Source organism: Equus asinus, chromosome 9, assembly GCF_041296235.1.
Source record: "Equus asinus isolate D_3611 breed Donkey chromosome 9, EquAss-T2T_v2, whole genome shotgun sequence".
NCBI lineage: Eukaryota > Metazoa > Chordata > Mammalia > Perissodactyla > Equidae > Equus > Equus asinus.
This window is the reverse complement of record NC_091798.1, coordinates 55,440,819-55,456,772: the sequence shown is the minus strand read 5'-3', so window position 1 is coordinate 55,456,772 and position 15,954 is coordinate 55,440,819.

Genomic DNA, 15,954 nt, shown 5'->3' with positions numbered 1-15,954 from the left:
CCAATCCCTTAGCTAAAATTTACATGTAAGAAAACTCAGGATTGCTAAGCAATTTACATAATGGCATACAGTTAATTGATCAGAGAGCCAGGATTACACCCAGAATCCCTAATCTCTACTTGCCAAATATGGATGTGGGTATAAATATATTTATAATGTATTTTATGTATACATTTTATATTATGAAGATGATGCTCAAGGCACCACAATAAGTTTTTAAACATTATTATACATATTACATCTATATAGTAATAGAGTTTTTATACTATATATATTATATATGTATATATATAGTTAGAGAGCTTTCCTGTGAATGACTTATCTTTTTCTTCTATTTATGCTATCTCAAATTGTGTCTAGATTTAAAACATTGATTTTTTTTAAAGCTTGTTTTGTTTGTATTGATAAAATAAAATTTTAATTTAGGAAAATTATTAAGATTTTCCCATTTATATGTGCTCCATCCAATGCAGATCATTTTGAAAACTAAACCTGTATTATTATTTCATTAATGTGGTTTTTATTCAAAGTTGAATGCTATTTAAACATTATTTTGATACAAGAATTAAGATAAATGTAATAATTCCTTTAACTATTTTAAAAAAGAAAAATAAATTGTTTAAACTAGAAAAGAGTAAGCTTGCTTTTGTTTTAAATAATTGGTGATTCACACTGTTTCTTTTAATCAGCAGTTTTTGAATGCCTTTTTCGGACTGATACTGGGCTTGATATGAGGGAAGTGAAGAGGAAGAGAGGACAGTCAGGAGAGTACAGTCAGTCCACGGTCTTGAAAAGTCCATAATTGACCTCACTGAGGTTCAATAAATGAATAAATAAACAAAGAACAGAATCAAATTATAATCCCACATACGTTCATTAATTCTACATATCGTTGTTGAGCACACTGCTGGGTGTTGGGAGACACATGCGAGTGAAACTGTGAGTAGTTTCCACACCCCATAAACAAATTCAGCTGGCGGAGGTGGAACATAGTAACCAAAGACAGCACAGAGAAATGTGAAAAGGCAAATGTTGAAATTGTGGTTAAGGAGAGATAAAAGGTATTATAAGATCTTGTAATGGGAAATTGCTTTGAAGCAGAGATCTAGTCAGATAGATCAGAAAAAGCTTCAGCATAGATCAGAGGAAAGGCAATAACTTAGCGAGTAAGGGAGGGAAAACTCTCTGGGCAGAAGAAAACTGTCCAAAGGTAAGAGGGGCTTGCATCAGAGACACAGACATGATCAGTCTGGAGGAGTCAAGAAATTGCTGGGGAAATGAGAAAGCTGTTCACTGGATTAAACACTTCTAAAAGACAGAGAATGATGAGGATCTGGAGGTTGTAAATACTTCCGCAGGAGCAGGTTGGGTAACTGCTGGATGGAGTATCACTAAACAGAAGTGCAGCTGAGGGGAAGAGTCAGGTGAGGAAATGAAGACAGCAGGTGGAGGAAATCTTTTGAATGATCTTGTGAAGAAACAAAGAGAGATCAGCTGAAGAGTGATGAGAGTTTAAATTGAGTGTTTTGTTTTGTTTTTTGTGGGAGAGCCTTGAGTGAAATTAAAAATAATGGGAAAACTTTGAGTATTTAGGAAATAAGGGATTTATACTATAAGTTCTGTAATAAGGCTGGGGACAATAAAAAGTCAGGCTTAGACAAGAAGATGGGACAGAGATTATTTTTATAAAAAGGGGAATAAGATGGATAAATATGTGGGTTGGTTTTATTTTTGACATCAAGAAAGTGATAGAATGCCAATAGGTGTCTTCTCCTTTCTCTCTGAAGTAGGTGGTAAAGTCAGGAGCTAAGAGTTAGGGTTATGGTGAATTGAATGTTCAAGGAAAATGTGAAAGGTTTGAGATAGAAATAGTCAATATATGTGCATAGGTGCACAGTTGACCAGTAGCCATAGATTAATAGACACTGTGGGGACCCATTTGAAGTTGGTGATCATGAATTAATTGTGGATCCAATCTGACCTTTCTCTGTGACTTTCTCCAACAATCATCATTGTTTAGCTTCAGGCATATAGAAAGCAGGCTTCTAGTCAAAAGATAATGAACCACCTACACCAAGGTTAGGGAGAAAAAGGAAAGGAGAAATGTTAACAAAAGTTGGAATCTAGAGAAATGACAACTGTTCAGATGTTAGCTGGGAAGGAGAAAAACAGTCCAGAGTGGCTCCAAGATTTAAGCTATTTACTGTGATAAGGAACAAAGAGTAAAGGTGGAAATAGCATTACACTGGAGGAAAGATAACGAAGTCCCCATTTGGAGATGTTGATTTTAATCTTTTTATGGGATAGTGGGATGGCAATACTTAGCAGAATGTTGAGTGAAATGAATCTCAAGGACAGAAGGATATTCTAATCTGGTGACACCTTTTTGTTAAACATTAACACAGAGTAAGTTTTTGATTGAAAACATGGAAAGAGGTGAGATTTCCCAGGTTGTAGAGTGACCAAATAAGGCTGCCAAGAAAGAAATTTGACTTCAGTCTATTCTACCAAATAAATTGAAATAAAAAGATAGGAAGAGTTTCAGAGTGTCCAATAAATTTGTCCTAAAATAGCATTCAGTTTGTCGGAAAAGAAACTGAAATATAAACCTCCATATTTTCATTCATTTCTTCAGCCAAAGAAGATATCTATAGAAGATATTTATGGAAAATATTACACATGATTTAAAAATATACCCTATAAACACTAGAATATGATAGTTTTCTACATATATATTCTAAAAATGTTCAAAATTAAAGTGAGTACACATTTGAAATAAATATGGATTATGTGTATGCTCCTTTTCAGCAAGGCCCCCCATTAAAACTTTTAAATTACTCTACTTCAAAACCAAGTTTAGATTAAGATTCTAATTTTTCTGATGAATCAATATTTTTTTTATTTGAATAATAAATAGTCCACATCAAATTCCTTTATGACAAAAGGTATTTCTAACAAAGTTGATAATTTATATATATTGATAATATATATAAATATATATATTTAATAATGTATGATTTTTGTAAATATAATATTATAAAATGCTAAATGATCAGTTAGATTACTGCATTTTAAATTATTTATTGTTATAATTTAGGGTTTAAATTACTTGTTTGACTGCCAGAAGATAGATCTATCTTTGAAATGACAGTAATGATAGCAGTCAATCATGCTACAGACAAGGGAGAATCTTCCTGCACTTTACGTATAGTTGTGGTATTTAATATTTAGTGATAACAATATAGGTCTATCAAGTTTTTCCAAATTTTGCCTTTATTTGTAATAATTTGGGGGGAATTTTAATTTGTTGATTTTCCAAATCATATTTTAATATTAAAATATACATTAAAGAATTGAACTAGTTAATATAGTGCATTCTCTTATTAAATCAATGCATGGCAGTACTTTTGCTAAAATTCTCTTCCTGAATGTTTTAATTTGAAAGCCAGATGAGGATTAAGTGGGAATTTGGATTTAACTTTGAGGAATGTCTTCTTTCATTACAAGAGAACATATATACACATTCACACATGCGAATCCCAGATGCTTTATTGTAAGTTTGATTATACCAAAATTACCAATAGTTTCTTCTGGTATGGGAATTTCAAGATAGTGAGTAATTAACCTGAGCTTCATAATTATATAGCAGTAGTATGTGCCATTCACTATCTTCAAGTACAAAAAGTCTAAACAATCAATTTAATTTTCAAATGTATATAACTCAGAAACTCATTTCCTCTAACCTATTACAACTTTCAACAGTTTAAGAGTAAGAATCTTTGGTCTGCTTATTCAATCCAAAAAATTTAGTTCACGCAATTATTATGTCACATAAGTAACTGAAAATTTTGCTTAGCCTGCCAACTTGCTCTTAAGAGAGAAAACTTTCTCTCATATCCTTAAGCTGACATTGGGAGCTGCAGCAATGCTTAGAGAAGATGAAGAAAGAAAGCATTGTTCTCATCAGCTGCAAGGAGTTAGTCCTGGCTCCCCTCACCGCTTGGGGCTGGGCCAGAATTTAGATATGGCCCAAAGAAGACGGAGGGCTGCCCCAATCTGCTGTCATCACTGGAAGAGTATTTCTATTCCTGGGTTTCCTTCAGGTCTGTTTATCCTGCCCCCGACAAGCTTCAATAGACCAATCCTCAGAGCAGACTCAGAGGGGAGGGTGAGTCCCTCCGTTGTCATAGTGAAGGCTTGCCCTAGCATGCACCCCAGAAATAATCTCTCCTGATCTGAGAGGACAGTACAATCCTATTGCCACAGGACCCACAGCAAATAACCAAGATGGGCACAGGTCTTGGTTATTTTTTTCATGTATTTAGATGCTTTATACAAACATGAAAATTTTCCTTCTACTCTGACCAAAGTTTCATTTTTGAAATTTGTTGGTATGTTTGCTGGAAGGTGGGCCCTAGAGTACGAATTAATGAAACACTGCTTTGACTTTCACGGAGATTCAAGTCACCCAAGTGACAGCAGAAGATGTTAAAGGCCATTGCAGAAGGTTACATAGTTGTGAAGAAAACTTGGCTCTTTTAACACTGAACAGACTGGGTTTTCTCAAGTAATTAAGGACCTGATAAAGACAATGTGCAGCACAGCAAGTTATTTCGATAGGTTGCAAAATTTTTGATATCTGGTCAGGTTACTTGAAATCTAAAGAAAAACCTTCATTTGCAACTTGATATTAAGAGCAGACCAATAATCTAAGAAAATTTTGTCTTTTACAGAGAAAACCAAATTCTAATTTTGTACCAGTGAACTTTTGACATTAAAACTCATTTAAAAAAAAAAATTAACTCCATTCCAATCTGAGCCAGCTTGACCACACATAAAATTCCTTTCCCAAGATTCTTTTTTCAGAAACCCACAACTATTTTTATATCCATTCAGATTTTCTCCTATGTTCTTCCTCTTTCTCACTCTGGAACAATCAATCATTTTACTTTCCTTACCTACTTTTCATACATAGTTGTTTCCCATCACGTTTATTATTTCTAAGTAGTTGTAATGACATATATTGATTAGAATTCTTAACCCCTCAGAATCCTTAACTCCTAGTGAAAATTAAGAAGTAAGCCATTGTGGACTGTCTGTTACACTAGCATCCTATGGATTGACACATTTATAAACTCATTTCATAATTTCTACAAGTATATTCTTCCTCATAGTAAATTTTGCAATGTGACACAAAACATGTTTACTAAGACCCAAATATCTTTAGTTCCTGTGTAAATGGAAATTAAAGGTGGATAAACCTGTAATCAGTAGTTAATGCTTCAGTATTTTATCTTATTTGGAAATTATCTAGATATTCAATGAATATTCATTTTTTTAAATTTATCTCAGTGTAACTTTAAGGATTCAAGTTACGAAAAAGGATTTTGGAAACTAGTTTGAAGTATACATAACATAAAGCATATTTATTGTTGAAAAGTTCATTATAAACTTTTATGTTACTTACATCTATTTAATTTACGTGTTCTTAACAATTATGTTTAGTCATAAAAATTTCACTGGACATTAAACAGCTAACCATCATGTTATTATCTTTCTTGCTAACACATTCTGTAACAGAAGTAACATGAGCTTCTTTAACTTTTAGTAAATATAAGTAGAATAAAAATTGTATGTCTGCATTTTATTTGATAGCTCTGAAGACATGCCTGTTTCAATTAAACCAACAAACTTAAACTAGCTTTTATTTATCAAAGACCATCCCAAATTATGTGAACTTGAAAATACTTTGGATTATTTTTTATATTTCTGAGAGTATGCTTAATTTATGTAGCACTCATTTATCTTTATGTCAATTAAGTAGAGCTCTTTACAAGTTAATTATAGTAATACCATCTGAGGTAGAAAAATATCACGCGTCTATAGTATATATACATAGACATAAATAAACATACAGACGGAAACAAACAGATTTTATACCTTTTGTTTTAAAATTGTCTCCATGAGACAGGTACAATAACATAAAACTTAATTTATAAAAGGAACAGCTGGATCCCAATTGTGTATCTGGCACATGAAACAAGTTAATGTTACCTGCTCGGATGGTTTAAACCTTTTACTAATATTTGTGTGAAGATTTTTAAGATTTCTCACTCACATAGTTTCCAAATAGCCTTTCCTTTTTTTTTTTTTTCCCATTGATTTTAATTTTAGTTTTCCCTTGGCTGTTTAAGGGAATAACTGTTAGTAGCTAATCAGAGAATCCCTGGGAGTCCCATCAACCCTGGAAGAGGCCCGTGTGGGGGCTCTCCTTCAAGGGTAGATATGAGGGCATCTGTAAGGCCACTAACTTGGTGAGTTCTTGTTTACAGTCTTATAGTCTCTTCAGAGTGGAAAGGCTATTCAGATAGAGGATTAGTAGACTCTGAGTACTCAGGTAAAGGAGGAGAGAGTAGAGTAGCAGGAGTCACATCATATTTGTAGTCTTTTGTTTTAGGTAACTCTTATGTCTTTAATTTTCCATTAGTCTTTTTAAATGAATCTTTCAACAAAGCTATTTTGGAATCTTAAAGCCTTTTTAAGGCTCCTGCATACCAATTAAAATGAGTATCACATTCTGTTTGATTTGGGAACCCTTGCTTTCAAGCGTGCTTCTTAAAGGAACCATCTTATCTAATTGGAACATTTGCCATAATGGTCATTGTAATTCTAGGTTGTCATGGTAAGATTTTTCCATTTTTGTAGATATCTACGGCTTCCAAGACCACAGTTATTAGACATAAAATATGCAGTTACGCTGGAAGCTGATGCCTCTAATTCTTTGTAACTTGAAGGTCCCATTTCTTTAGATAAGCTCTGGGTCTATCAGAGACTAATTAGTATCTAGGAGGAATGTGCCACTAGGTTAGGATTTTGTGGTATTTTACAGTGTACCTCATTGCATGGTAATTTTCATGAGTTTGATGGGTGACCTACTGTCAATCTAACCCATGTGGTGACCAACTTATCCTAGCATGGAAGTCTTATAGTTAGGTGGAACACTGTCCCAGAGGGATTTTGGGCAGGAGCAAGGTTTACAGAGGTTAGAAGAGGCAATGCAGGAACAGGGCATGATTGGCTGGGAGGTTGGGGATTTCCTTATGAGGCCAGCAGGTCTTATTTCCTAGGTGAAGGTAGGCTAGCTGAAGCCGCGCTGGAGCATTGCGATTGGTGTGTGTTAGGCTTCCTTATGGTGTTTCTTTAAGAGCAGACTGACTTAGGTTTAGATTTGTGATGTGGGCTGAGCAACTGGGGTAGACTGTATTTTCTGGGTTGTGATATATGTATTAACTTTATTGAGCCCCCAAGATCCTCTGATGATTCTTAGTGCACTTTTAATCTCTAGCACCTGATTATTTATCCTAAGGAAATATTGCAGTGGGTTTGGGGTATATGTCACATATAAGAAAGATGATTTTCAGTGAGATACAGAAATTTATAGAAAGCTACTGCATTATCAAAGTTTTGGGAAAACCAGTGTACTGATATCACAACAAAAAGGAGGCTCAGAAATTTTAGGAAGTATTTTTTCCAAAAGGTGCACCAGATATCAGATTTTTACTGAAGCAGCATGTTTATGCTTTGGGAAGACTTATATATCAAGAGAGAAAGTTGAAACTGGTCTTTCAAGAGTTAGAATCATATTTATCGACTTAATTGTAATCATGTTTCTAAGCTTTCCTATACTTCGAATAGGCGCACATGTGAGAGGATGGTTGGACACATTGTTAAATATGTCTATATTTGGCAAGAGCAGCAAAAGATTTTGCCTCCCTTTCTAGGACAAGCTTAACACCTTGCAGAGCAATTCTAATATCAAGGCTGATCATCTGTCCAGAGATGACTATTAAACTCACAGACCGAATCTGATAAACATTTGTAAGTGTTTAGCCTCTCCTGAATAGCTTTCACAGCTAGCTAAATCATTTCTCCAAATAGTAATTGTTTCAATGTCCCAAGACATTAAAGGCTATTAAAGTCTAATGACCCAAGTCTTGTTTTTCCTGTAAAGGTGGAAACTTTTTTTTAATGCTCTAGCTTTTTCTTTATTAGTGTTTAGCTGGCTACTGGTTTTACAAACTACACAATTATATCTATGTACAGAGCACAAATCAAATAATTTCAGCAAAATCATAGGTTTGGAAAAATTATATTTTTGGTTCATTATTGACTTTACTCAAAAATTTTTATATACCAAATAGAGTCATTTTCACATTTAAGTGAATGAGGTATGGGTATCACTAAGTGATATGAAAACCCACATGTAGCAGTCCCATTTTTGGGGTTGATTTTAGTACTAAGATTTGCAGTCTGTACTTTATCAGAGATTTTTGGCCTTTACCTGGTAAAACTCTTTGTCACAATTATAAAAAAGTGCTATCCACTAGATACCATTTTATGATTTTCAGGTTATAATCTCTCTTATAAGAGTACAAATATGGTGCAGAATTTTTATTTTCTTTTTTGCAGAAACACTTCATTGAATTTATCTATCTATCTATCTATTTATTTATATTGAGGTAACATCGGTTTATACCATTATATAAATTTCAGGGTACATCATTATATTTTGATTTCTGTCTGGATGTCAACAGTGTTCACCATCAAAATTTTCGCTGCCATTAGTCGCCATACAATATGTCCCATTACCCCTTTTGCCCTCCCCCATCCTCTTCCCCTCTGGTAACCATTAATCTGTTCTCTATATCCAGGCTTTTATTTGTTATTGTTCTTGTTTTCTCTTCTACATATGAGTGAAATCGTATGATATTTGTCTTTCCCTGACATTTCACTTAGCGTAATAGCTTCAAGGTCATTCCTGTTTTTGCAAATGGCAAGATTTCATCTTTTTATGGCTGAGTAGTATTCCATTGTGTGTGTGTGTGTGTATATATATATATATATTTATACATATATATATTTTTATATATATTTTTATATATATATATATGTGTGTGTGTGTGTGTGTCACATCTTCTTTATTCAGTTATCCATCAATGGACACTTAGGTGGTTTCCAAGTCTTGGCTATTGTGAATAATGCTACAGTGAACATAGAGGTGCATACATCTTTTCAAATTAGTGTTTTTTGTGTTCTTTGGGTAAATACCCAGATGTCAAATAGCTAGATCCTATGGTAGTTGTGTTTTTAATTTTTTGAGGAATCTTTATACTGTTTTCTAAAGTGGCTATACAAATTTACATTTTCACCAGCACTGTATGAGGGTACCTTTTTCTCCACATCCTCTCCAACACTTATTTTTTATCTTTTTCGTAATAGTCATTCTGACCGCCCTGAGGTGACATTTCATTGTGGTTTTGATTTGCATTTCCCTAATAATTAGTGATGTTGAATATCTTTTCATGTGCCTATTGGCCATCTGTATATCTTCTTTGGAAAAATATCTGTTCAGAACCTCTGCTCATTTTTTTGCTTTGGTTGTTTGCTTATTGTTGAATTGTATGAGTTCTTTGTATATTTTGGATATTAACCCCTTGTCATTATATTGATGGTTTCCTTCGCTGTGCAGAAGCTTTTTAGTTTGATGTAGTCCCATTTGTTTATTTTTTTTTCTTTTGTTTCCCTTGCCTGAGGAGACATATACAAAAAGATGCTGCTAAGATGGATGCCAAAGAAAACACTACTTGTTTTCTTCTGAGTCTTATGGTTTCAGGTTTTACATTCACGTGTTTAATGCATTTTGAATTGATTTTTGTGTATGATATAAGTTAGTGGTCTACTTCCATCTTTTGCAAGTGGCTGTCCCGTTTTCCCAACACCATTTATTGAAAAGACTCCTTTCTCCATGTATGTTATTGACTCCTTTGTCAAAAATTAGCTGTTCATAGATGTATGTTTATTTCTGGGCTCTCAATTCTGTTCCATTGATCTGTGTGTCTGTTTTTCTCCCTGTCCCATGCTACTTTGAGTACTATAGGTTTGTAGTATATTTTGAAATCAGGGAGTGTGATACCTCCAGTTTTATTCTTTTTTCTCAAAATTGCTTTGGCTTGGTGGAGTCTTTTGTGGTTCCCTATGAATTTTAGGATTCTTTGTTCTATTTCTGTGAAAAACATCCTTGGGATTTTGGTAGAGATTTTCTAGAATCTGTAAATTGCTTTAGGTAATATGGATATTTTAACTTCATTAATTCTTCCAACCCATGAGCTGTGGTATCTTTCATTTCTCTGTGTCTTCTCCAGGAAAAAAGAAAATTGCAGGCCAATATACCTGATGAACATAGATGTAAAAATCCTCAACAAAATGTCAGCAAATTGAATACAACAATACACTAAAAGGATCATACACCACAATCAAGTGGGATTTATTCCAGGGATGCAAGGATGTTTTAACATCCACAAATCAATCAACATGGTGCACCGCTTTAAAAAATGAAGAATAAAAATCACGTGATCATCTCAATAAATGCAGAGAAAGCATTTGACAAGATTCAGCACCAATTTATGATAAAAACTCTGAACAAAATGGGTATAGAAAGAAAGCACCTCAATATAATAAAGGTCAAATATGATAAACCCATAGCTAACATCATACTCACTGGTGAAAAATTGAAAGCTATCTGGCTAATTACGAGAACAAGACAAGGATGCCCACTTTGCCACTTTTATTCAGTATAGCATTGGAAATCCTTGGCAGAGCATTTAGGGAAGAAAACAATAAAATATATCCAAATTTTAAAGGAAGATGCAAAACTGTCACTACTTGCAGGTCACATGATTTTATATATAGAAAACCCTAAAGAATCCACCAAAAAACTGTTAGAAATAATAAGTGAATACAGGAAAGTTGCAGGGTACAAAATCAACCTACAGAAATCAGTTGTATTTCTACATATTAACATCAAAATAGCAGAAAGACAAATCAAGAATACAACCCTATATGCAATTGAAAAAAAAGAATAAATACCTAGGAATAAATTTAACGAAGGAGGTGAAAGACCTGTACACTGAAAACTATAAGATATTGTTGAAAGAAATCAAAGAATTTACAGACTTTCTTATTTGCAATTGTGCGTGTTTGTGTGTGTGTGTAAGAAAGATTGACCCCAAGCTAACATCTGTTGCTAATCTTCCTCTTTTTGCTTGAGGAAGAAGCTCCCTGAGCTAAAATCCATGCCAATTTTCCTCTACCTTGTACATGAGATGGCTCCACAGCATGGCTTGATGAGTGGTGTGCAGGTCTGTACCCAGGATCCAAACCTGCAAACCCTGGGCCACTGAAGCGGAGCATGTCAACTTAACCAATACACCACTGGGTCAGCCCCTCTTATTTGCAATTTTTCACTTTTATGGAACGCTTTCTTGTTCATCCTGTGGAAAGGCAATATTACAAATGGTGTTTAGCCAATCAAAATTTAAAACAAAACATGACAGAAGATTGGATGAATGAGAAAAATATAATTTTGGTCATTTTACTAGAAATCCATTTTAATGCTCATTACTATGATTAATTTTAGATATTTTCACTTTTCTTGTACCATTAGCTCAAATATTGTCTGAACTAAAAAGGAAATCCAGTAGAGAAAAATAAATAAAATCAACCAATTATTAACCAATGCGGTAAATATGACAAGGGAGGGAAAAAAAAAAGAGTTCAAACTAAATGCTACACTTCTGCATTTGTCCTGGGGAGAATAATCAGGATAAAATATGCATATTTAGTCATTCTTTTATAAACTAATCACTTAAATTCTCATTAACGAAATTATCAAGTTGAATCAAGACAGACTACACTCTAATTATATCTATCATTTTATTAGCACCAGTAGAGAAGAACAAACACCAGATTTGATGTTTAACTTCAGTTGCAAGGTCTATCTATAAAAAATACAGTTATATCTAATTTTTAGAGAATTTTATAAATCTTACTAGGCTGCTTAATTGGCTTAAATTTTTAAAATTTAATATTACATTTTCTTAGGTTTGTATAAGATTATTCCTTATTATTCATTGCTTTTATGTTTGGAGAGAAAAAGCACAATGAATATTATTTTTAGCCAAATCCATCCACTTTTTCAATTACATTGTTATTTTCAATAAATATTTACTTATTTTTTTTACTATGTGGCAGTTATCACATTAAGGACTGAATATATGTTAATGAAATAGAAAAGAAATGATGTCATTTAAAATTTGTGACAAATCCATTATAAAAATAAAATGAAATAATTTTAATATAATAAAAATATTTCAGTAATTCTACGCCAATTCTGTTTTCAGTTAGTGGTCAAAAAACACTACATCATCTGACAAAAGAAATACAAAATTAGTTAATGCAATTTTACTCAGGTGTTTTGGGAACCATAATGGAGACTTTTGTGCAAGTTTGCATTTTTTTATAACTGGTTCAGCTTGTCATAATCAGGAACAACTGACAATTGTTAAACGTGGAAACTACAGTTTTAATGGGTGTCTAAAAAGTTAGACTTAATTCCAAAGCCACATTCATTATAAGAAGGTGAAAATTTCTAACATATGGTACAGCTCCTAAACGTTAGTTTAGGTTAACGTTGAAAATGAATGCTAACAATTGCCATTTTTCAGTGTATGAAAATCTCACAGCAGGAACTGACAAAACAATACAAATTGAAAAATTCTGAAGCGGGAAGTTTCCTGAGTCCGAAGGTGGGGAAACCTGGTATTGAGATAGCCACATATTTAATGGGCCTTAATGTCCAGGTCCAATGGAATCAAATCACAAACATTTCAGTGAAAATTCCCACCATGTCTTCATTGGGCTGTGGTTCTGGAATTTCTGAGTTGAAAATAATAGCTGTGTGGACATCAATTAAAACTGAAGAGAGCAATTAGTCTGAAATTGCCTGGAAATTCTATATATTTAACCATTTTGTTATTACCCTCTCTTATGCCTATATTCTCTCTCTATACAGCATGTCCACTGGGATATCCTACAACAATCAGAAATGCAGTTGGCCCAATATTCCCCTTTCAGTTAGATAGTAATGTAGCAAAATGCTCTTGTAAATACCATGAAATAAATATCTCAATTTGCTGCTTCTACCAATCAGAAAACAGTGTCGGGATCTCATTGTCTTTCATATATATACACACATACATATATCTCATTGTTTTATACATATAAATATAGATAAAATATATAATATGTTTATATGTTTTTATATATAAATGTAAATATATATGTTTATAAATAGATATGTTTTATATATATATGTGTCTGTGTGTGTGTGTGTGTGTGAATCCAAAGAAAATCTACATAACAGAAAAGGAAGAAATTCATTTTAAAAATTGAATACATTACTACTTCTCAACTGTATATTATACCACAATAGTCTTTCCAGGCCTCCAGAATTAGAGTAACTTTAAACATATTTCATGTGTTTTGTTCTTTTTTTCTTATATTTAATTCCTCAAATCTGTAGCTACAACTCTGATCAATTTAATATTTATAAACACAAACTGGATATACAAACATTACTTCAAGGCCTATATAACACCAGAGTATCTCAAAACATAAAATTACATGGATTGCTAAAATTTATTAGGTTTATTTTTCCAACAGAAATAACAAAGAGTGAATTTTAAGGGAATAATTATCCGTAATGTCATTGAATTTATGTTAGAAGAGAATGAAATAAAAAGTAATTAGTGTCCATCTATGCATGTTTGTGAAACTGCACTCATTTAAACTGAATAGAACTGAAGAAGAAAGAGATGAAAAAAGTCATCTAACCGAAAAGAGAAAATGCCTCCAGCCTCATAGCACAAATGCACAAGTTAAAATAAGAGTTTGGAGCAAATTGAAGACCATAGCAGAAATATACAGAACTCCTTACTCAAGGGCATGGTAAAGTTTGTGGGGAAAAATTCCAAAAGATCCTACAAATGTTTTCTAACATGGAGGAATCAGAATTATGGATATGGGTGTGATGTACAGAAGACATAGGATAACATTTTTTCAGTCCATTTCATCGGGGCATATTGATAGAACACAAAAAGAAAGCCTACCAGGCTACACACCACCATTTGTGCCCATTGACCTAGATCCCCAAATAAGATAAGTTTGAATGGTAAGGACGGAGGGTAGTTAACTTCTAAACCCCCTATATATCGAAATTCTAAGTTCTTAGGCATATTCAAACAGGACCCAGGTAAACAGGCAGAGAGTCAAAAAGAGTCCAATACATGATTTTCAGAGAGATAGCTTATTTAGATATTTGTTGCTTCTGATAAAAAATTAATAATAACAAAATAAATGAAACCATGAAATCATTTTCGACAAAGAGAGAAAAGAGGAGAGAAGGAGGAAGAGTTGGAAGAAGAGAAAAAACAGTCTAGCAAAGGATAGGTTTTGAACATGCTTCAGAAGAGGAGTTAATCTAAAAATTAGAAGAGAATTTGAAATAATCTGTATTATTCCACCACTGCCACTCCCTCTTTAATTTAAAGAAAACTTGGAATCTGATATATGAGAGAATAGGAAAACTGAATGTAAAAAAGGTAATGAAGAAAATTATGATGGAGAAAACATTAATATCTGGGGAATAAATCTGACAACTATAGACTATCTAGACATATGAATAATTAGAAGACAATAATTAGGATTAAAACACACAAAAAAACAATGTGATGTAGACAAAGCCATTTAAAAAAGTTCATGGCCCTAATTTTCCTAGTGATTACAGGGGGATAAAAGTGTGTATAACTTTGAAATTGAACTCAAGATGATGGAAAAATAATGATACTCAAAACCAAATAAAAGAAATAAGAATGAATAAATATTGAGAAAGAGTTTAACAAACCATCTATCAGGACACTTTATAAATAAAATCTAGAACTGGAAATCAGTAAAATAGATGACACTTTGGATACAATGTAAAAAGAATGAGCAACTATGTAAAATTAAGAATAACAAGTAAAAGTAAAAAGAAACCTTTTTTAAAAGAAATTAAAAGTGTTAAAGAATATCGCATTTCCAGCAGTAAGAAGTAGGGTTGGCTCGACCACAAAGGGGCAGTGGGAGAGAATTTGGGGGTGATAGGATTGGTCTATGTCATGACCATGGTGATGGACACATTAATATATGCATTTTTCAGAATTCATAGAAGTCTAACAGCATACTGGATTTTATCGTATATAAAGTTATAAAAAATTCAACAAAGTGTGAGGAGAACCCAAAATGGAATACTAACTGTAAAAGTTTAGACTTATTGTATTACAAATAAATAACAAAACCACATTAACAGAAGTTGGGAAGAAAAGGATGAACCTAATTTGCTTGGGAAGATGTTATTTTGACTGCATCCTGTGAAACTAAAACCAAGGAGGCGAGAATAAAACAGTCAGTGAGCTGTGAAACCTGGTCTATGCTCCTCTACCAAAGTATTATCCTAGAGGGGTTACATCCTCTTGGAGAAACGGGCAGATTTTTCATATTTATACAAAGAGACTGTCACTTGTCCACATATGTCCCTGGATGATCAAAGATGCCAGATGGGTAATGCTGGACTTGCATAAGAATGGGAAGATGAAAGTTCATGTCTTTATTCAGTCATGGTGTAAGAAAGGCCATGTGGGCATAAAAGCAATGGAAATACAATTACAGAAAGATATCAATAAGCTAATTATATCCTAAATGGCAATTAAAAGAAATATTGGGAGAAAGACGATAAAATTCCCTTAAATAAGTTTGGGGAACATATTTCCTTCAGTGAAATTATCCATGTAATTAGAAAATATAATTCTAAAATTATTTCTATTTAATTTTGTTTAACGTGATGCTTCAAATGTGGTGTACAGAAAAAAAATCGGAAATAAAATACATCAAAATATTAACAGGTGTTATATCTGAGGAAAGATTTATGGTGATTGTGATTACTTTCCTTCCTTTTCTTTTTCCAAATTTTCTATGATTTTAGGCAAAATGAATAGGCTGACACTATTTCTACCATCAGGA